Genomic DNA, 7,461 nt, shown 5'->3' with positions numbered 1-7,461 from the left:
TATTGAGTAGTCATAAGCTTTGCTCTGCCAGGTGTTCACAACATCCGACATTGCTCCTGCAGCGGGTTTGTCACCTAGCGGTGCTTCCAGGACGTAATTCTTGTGTGCAGCAATGAGGATAATCCTCAAGTTACGGACCCAGTACGAGTAGTTTCTACCATCATCTTTCAACTTAGCTTTCTCTAGGACGCATTAAAATTCAACGGAACAACAACACAGGCCATCTATCTACAATAACATAGACATGCAAAATACTATCAGATACTAAGTTCATGATAAATTAAAGTTCAATTAATCAAATTACTTAAGAACTCCCACTTAGATAGACATCTCTCTAATCATCTAAGTGATCATGTGATCCATATCAACTAAACCATGTCCGATCATCACGTGAGATGGAGTAGTTTTCAATGGTGAACATAACTATTTTGACCATATCTACTATATGATTCATGCTCGACCTTTCGGTCTCAGTGTTCCGAGGCCATATCTGCATATGCTAGGCTCGTCAAGTTTAACTCGAGTATTCTGCGTGTGCAAAACTGGCTTGCACCCGTTGTATGTGAACGTAGAGCTTATCACACCCAATCATCACGTGATGTCTCGGCACGACGAACTATAGTAACGGTGCATACTCAGGGAGAACACTTATACCTTGAAATTTAGTGAGAGATAATCTTATAATGCTACCGCCAAACTAAGCAAAATAAGATGCATAAAGGATAAACATCACATGCAATCAATATAAGTGATATGATATGGCCATCATCATCTTGTGCCTTTTATCTCCATCTCCAAAGCACCGTCATGATCACCATCGTCACCGGCTTGACACCTTGATCTCCATCGAAGCATCATTGTCGTCTCGCCAACTATTGCTTCTACGACTATCGCTACCGCTTAGTGATAAAGTAAAGCAATTACATGGTGATTGCATTTCATACAATAAAGCGACAACCATATGTCTCCTGCCAGTTGCCGATAACTGTGTTACAAAACATGATCATCTCATACAATAAAATTTAGCATCATGTTTTGACCATATCACATCACAACATGCCCTGCAAAAACAAGTTAGACGTCCTCTACTTTGTTGTTGCAAGTTTTACGTGGCTGCTACGGGCTGAGCAAGAATCGTTCTTACCTACGCATCAAAAACCACAATGCGGTATAGTGATTGCTTTTTGATCTTCAGAAAGAACCCTGTTCATTGAATCCGATTCAACTAAAGCTGGAGAAACATACACCCACTAGCCACCTTTGTGCGAAGCACGTCGGTAGAACCAGTCTCGCGTAAGCATACGCGTAATGTCGGTCTGGGCCGCTTCATCCAACAATGCCGTTGAATCAAGAATCAACTAGTGATGGCAAGCAATATGTATATACCCACGCCCAGAACTCCTTTGTGTTATACACGTGCATATAACATCTACGCATAAAGATGGCTCGGATGCCACTGTAGGGGAATGCAGTAATTTCAAAAAAATTCCTACGCACACGTAAGATCATGGTGATGCATAGCAACGAGAGGGAAGAGTGTTGTCCACGTACCCTCGTAGACCGTAAGCGGAAGCATTATGACAACACGATTGATGTAGTCGTATGTCTCCATGATTGACCGATCCTAGTACCGAAAGTACGGCACCTCCATGATCTGCACACGTTCGGCTCGGTGACGTCCCACAAACTCGCGATCCAGCAGAGTGTCGAGGGAGAGCTTCGTCAGCACGACGGTGTGATGATGGTGATGATGATGCTACCGGAACAGGGCTTCGCCTAAGCACCGCTACGATATGACCGAGGTGGATTATGGCGGAGGGGGCACCACACACGACTAAGAGATCAATGATCAACTTGTGTGTCTATGGGGTGCCCCCTCCGTCATATATAAAGGAGTGGAGGAGGGGGGAGGGCCGACCCTCTATGGCGCACCCTGGAGGAGTCCTACTCCCTCCGGGAGTAGGATTCCCCCTCCCTAGTTGGACTAGGAGAGAAGGAAGGGGGAGAGAGGGAGGAAGGAAAGGGGGGCGCCGCCCACCCCCCTTCCTAGTACAATTCGGACCAGAGGGGGAGGGGCGCGCGGCCTGCCTTGGCTGCCTCTCTCTCTCTCTCTCCACTAAAGCCCATTAGGGCCCATATACTCCCCACGGGGTTCCTGTAACCCCCCGGTACTCCGGTATATGCCTGAACTCACTCGGAACCTTTCCGATGTCCAAACATCTGTTTCCAATATATCGATCTTTATGTCTCGACCATTTTGAGACTTGTCATCATCCCCGTGATCACATCCGGGACTCCGAACAACCTTCGGTTCATCAAAACACATAAACTCATAATATCGATCGTCACCGAACATTAAGCGTGCGGACCCTACGGGTTCGAGAACTATGTAGACATGACCGAGACATGTCTCCGGTCAATAACCAATAACGGAACCTGGATGTTCATATTGGCTCCCACATATTCTACGAAGATCTTTATCGGTCAAACCACATAACGATATACGTTGTTCCCTTTATCATCAGTATTTTACTTGCCTGAGATTCGATCGTCGGTATCTCAATACCTAGTTCAATCTCGTTACCGGCAAGTCTCTTTACTCGTTCCGTAATGCTACATCCCACAACTAACTCATTAGTCACATTGCTTGCAAGGCTTATAGTGATGTGCATTACCGAGAGGGCCCAGAGATACCTCTCGGACAATCGGAGTGAAATCCTAATCTCGATCTATGCCAACTCAACAAACACCATTGGAGACACCTGTAGAGCATCTTTATAGTCATCCAGTTATGTTGTGACGTTTGATAGCACACTAAGTGTTCCTATGATATTCGGGAGTTGCATAATCTCATAGTCATAGGAACATGTATAAGTCATGAAGAAAGCAATAGCAATAGACTAAACGATCATAGTGCTAAGCTAACGGATGGGTCAAGTCAATCACATCATTCTCTAATGCTGTGATCCCATTCATCAAATGACAACTCATGTCTATGGTTAGGAAACTTAACCATCTTTGATTAACGAGCTAGTCAAGTAGAGGCATACTAGTGACACTCTGTTTGTCTATGTATTCACACATGTACTAAGTTTCCGGTTAATACAATTCTAGCATGAATAATAAACATTTATCATGCTTTAAGGAAATATAAATAACAACTTTATTATTGCCTCTAGGGCATATTTCCTTCACAAAGGAGGGGACAAACTAGCCCACAAAGGGGCTGGTGCGCCCCTCCCGCCTTTCCCTTGCATGGGAGAAACGAAAGGGGGGGCACCCTCCCCTGCCTTTCCTCGCACTCCAAATAAGGAAGGGGGGAGGCTTGGGAGGGACCCCGAGTAAGATTCCTCCTACTTGGGCACCTCGTTTGGCTGCTCCTCCCTCCCACCAATACATATGTGTGGAGGGGGCACCACACATGGACACAACATTGTCTTAGCCGTGTGCGGCGCCCTCGTCCACCGTTTACTCCCTCGGTCATATTTTCATAGTGCTTATGCGAGGCCCTACGGAGATCACATCGCCATCACCATCACCATGCCGTCATGCTGCCGGAACTCATCTCCTACCTCGTCGTCTTGCTGGATAAAGACGACAGAGGACGTCACCGAGCTGAACGTGTGCAGAACGCAAAGGTGCCATGCATTCGGTACTAGATCAGTTGGAGCGCGAAGAAAGTTCGACTACATCAACCACGCCGTGAAATGCTTCCGCTTACGGTCTACGAGGGCACGTAGACAAACTCTCTCCCTCGTTGCTATGCATCTCCATGGATAGATCATTGCGTGTGCGTAGAATTTTTTTGTTTTTCCATGCAACGATTCCCAACAATGGCATCTGAGACAGGTCTATGCGTAGATGATATGCATAGTAGAACACAAAGAGTTGTGGGCAGTGATAGTCATACTGCTTGCCACCAACGTCTTATTTTGATCCAGCGGTATTGCGGGATGAAGCGGCCCGGACCAACCTTACATGTCCACGCACATGAGACCGGTTCCACCAACTGACATGCAACTAGTTTTGCATAAAGGTGGCTGGCGGGTGTCTGTTTCTCCTACTTTAGTTGAATTGAATTTGACTGTGGCCGGTCCTTGAAGAAGGTTAAACCAACAAACTTGATGAATCTCGTTGTGGTTTTCTGCGTATGTAAGAACAGTTCTTGCTAGAAGCCCGTAGCAGCCACGCAAAACTTGCAACAAAAAAATAGAGGACGCCTAACTTGTTTTTGCAGGGCATGTAGTGATGTGATATGGTCAAGATATGATGTGATATATGTTGATGTATGATATGATCATGTTTTGTAATATCGACAACCGGCATGAGCCTTAGGGTTGTCTCTTTATTGTATGAAGTGCAAGTGCCATGTAATTGCTTTACTTTTTCACTATGCGTTAGCGATAGTTGTAGAAGCAATAGTTGGCGTGACGTCCTCGATGCAACGGCGCTACGATGGAGATCAAGGTGTCAAGCCAGTGATGATGGAGATCATGACAATGCCTTGGAGATGGAGATCAAAAGCACAAGATAATGATGGCCATATCATGTCACATATTTTGATTGCATGTGATGTTTATCTTTTATGCATCTTATTTTGCTTAGAACGGAGGTAGCATTATAAGATGATTCCTTCACTTAATTTCAAGATAAAAGTGTTCTCCCTGAGTATGCACCATTGCTACAGTTTGTCGTTTCGAGACACCACGTGATGACCGGGTGTGATAGACTCTACATTCACATACAACGGGTGTAAGACAATTTCATGTAGAATACTTGGGTTAAACTTGACGAGCCTAGCATGTACATACATGGTCTCGGAACACTGGAGACCAAAATGTCGAACATGAGTCATATAATAGATATGATCAACATAGAGATGTTCACCATTGATGACTACCCCATCTCACGTGATGATCGGACATGGGTTAGTTGATTGGATCATGTATCACTTAAATAACTTGAGGGATGTTAATTTAAGTGGGGGTTCATTAGTAATTTGATTAACTGAACTTAAATTTATCATGAACTTAGTCTTAATAGTTTTTGCATCTCTATGTTGTAGATCAATAGCTCGCAATATAGCTCCCCTATTTTTGGTATGTTCCTAGAGAAAAATAAGTTGAAAGATGATAGTAGCAATGATGCAGACTGGGTTCGTGATCTGAGGATTATCCTCATTGTTGCACAGAAGAATTATGTCCTTGATGCACCACTAGGTGACAGACCTATTGCAGGAGCAGATGCAGACGTTACGAACGTTTGGCAAGCTCGATATGATGACTACTTAATAGTTTAGTGCACCATGCTTTACGACTTAGAACCGAGACTTCAACAACATTTTGAACGCCACAGAGCATATGAGATGTTCCAAGAGCTGAAATTGGTATTTCAGACTCATGCCCGTGTCGAGAGGTATGAGACTTCTGACAAGTACTTTGCCTACAAGATGGAGGAGAATAGCTCAACCAATGAGCATGTGCTCAGAATGTCTGGGTGCTACAATCGCTTGAATCAAGTGGGAGTTAATCTTCCAGATAAGATAGGGATTGACAAAGTTCTCTAGTCACTATCACCAAGCTACTAGAACTTCATGATGAACTATAATATGCAAGGGATGACGAAAATGATTCCCGAGCTCTTCGCGATGCTGAAATCGGCGATGGTAGAAATCAAGAAAGAGCATCGAGTGTTGATGGTTAACAAGACCACTAGTTTCAAGAAAAATGGCAAGGGAAAGAAAGGGAACTTCAAGAAGAATGGCAAGCAAGTTGCCACTCCCGGGAAGAAGCCCAAAGCTGGACCCAAGCCTGAAACTGAGTTCTTCTACTACAAAGGGACTGGTCACTAGAAGCGGAATTGCCCCAAATACTTGGCGGATAAGAAGGATGGCAGAGTGAACAAAGTTATATTTGATATACATGTTATTGATGTGTATTTTACTAGTGTTCGTAGTAACCCCTAGGTATTTGATACTGGTTCAGTTGCTAATATTAGTAACTCGAAACAGGAGTTACAGAGACTATTTAAAAGTGAGGTGACAGTGTGTGTTGGAAATGATTCCAAGGTTGATGTGATCATCATTGCACACTCCCTCTACCTTCGGGGTTAGTGTTGAACCTAAATAAATGTTATTTGGTGTTTGCGTTGAGTATGAATATGATTAGATCATGTTTATTGCAATACGTTTATTCATTTAAGTTAGAGAATAATTGTTGTTCTATTTACATGAATAAAACCTTCTATGGCCATACACCCAATGTGAATGGTTTATTGAATCTCGATTGTAGTGATACACATATTCATAATATTGATGCCAATAGATGCAAAGTTGATAATGATAGTGCAACATACTTGTGGCACTGCCGTTTAGGTCATATTGGTGTAAAACGCATGAAGAAACTCCATGCAGATGGACCTTTGGAATCACTTGATTATGAATCATTTGATACTTGCGAACCATGCCTCATGAGCAAGATGACTAAAACTTCGTTCTCCGGAACAATGGAGCGAGCTAATGACTTATTGGAAATAATACATACCGATGTATGTGGTTCGATGATTTTGAAGCACGCAGCGGGTATCGTTATTTTCTTACCTTCACAGATGCTTTGAGTAGGTATGGGTATATCTACTTGATGAAACACAAGTCTGAAACATTTGAAGGGTTCAAAGAATTTCAGAGTGAAGTGGAGAATCATCGTAACAAGAAAATAAAGTTTCTACGATCTGATCGCGGAGGCAAATATTTGAGTTACGAGTTTGGCCTTCATTTAAAACAAGGTGGAATTGTTTCAAAACTCATTCCACCTGGAACACCACAACATAACGGTGTATCTGAACGTCATAATCGTACTATATTGGATATGATGCATTCTATGATGTCTCTTACCGATTTACCACTATCTTTTTTGGGGTTATGCATTAGAGACAACCGCATTCACGTTAAATAGGGCACCATCTAAACCTGTTGAGACGACACTGTATGAACTATGGTTTGGCAATAAACCTAAGCTATCGTTTCCTAAAGTTTGGGGTTGCGACACTTATGTCAAAAGGCTTCAGGCGGATAAGCTCGAACCCAAATCGGAGAAGTGCATCTTCATAGGATACCCTAAGGAAACAATTGGGTATACCTTCTACCACAGATCCTAAGGCAAGATCTTTGTTGCCAAGAATGGAACATTTCTAGAGAAGGTAATTGTAACTTCTCTTAATTTGGAAAGTAGCACATCAGAGAAATCCGTTCCCGTGATGCCTACACCAACTAGAGAGGAAGTTAATGATGATGATCATGAAACTTCGGATCAAGTTACTACTGGACCTCGTAGGTCGAACAGAGCATGTTCCACACCAGAGTGGTACGGTAATCCTGTCCTGGAAGTCATGTTACTAGACCATGATGAACCTACAAACTATGAAGAAGCTATGATGAGCCTAGATTCCGATAAATGGCTTGAG

The sequence above is a fragment of the Triticum urartu genome, chromosome 4, assembly GCF_003073215.2.
Source record: "Triticum urartu cultivar G1812 chromosome 4, Tu2.1, whole genome shotgun sequence".
Lineage (NCBI taxonomy): Eukaryota > Viridiplantae > Streptophyta > Magnoliopsida > Poales > Poaceae > Triticum > Triticum urartu.
This window is presented reverse-complemented; position numbering follows the sequence as displayed.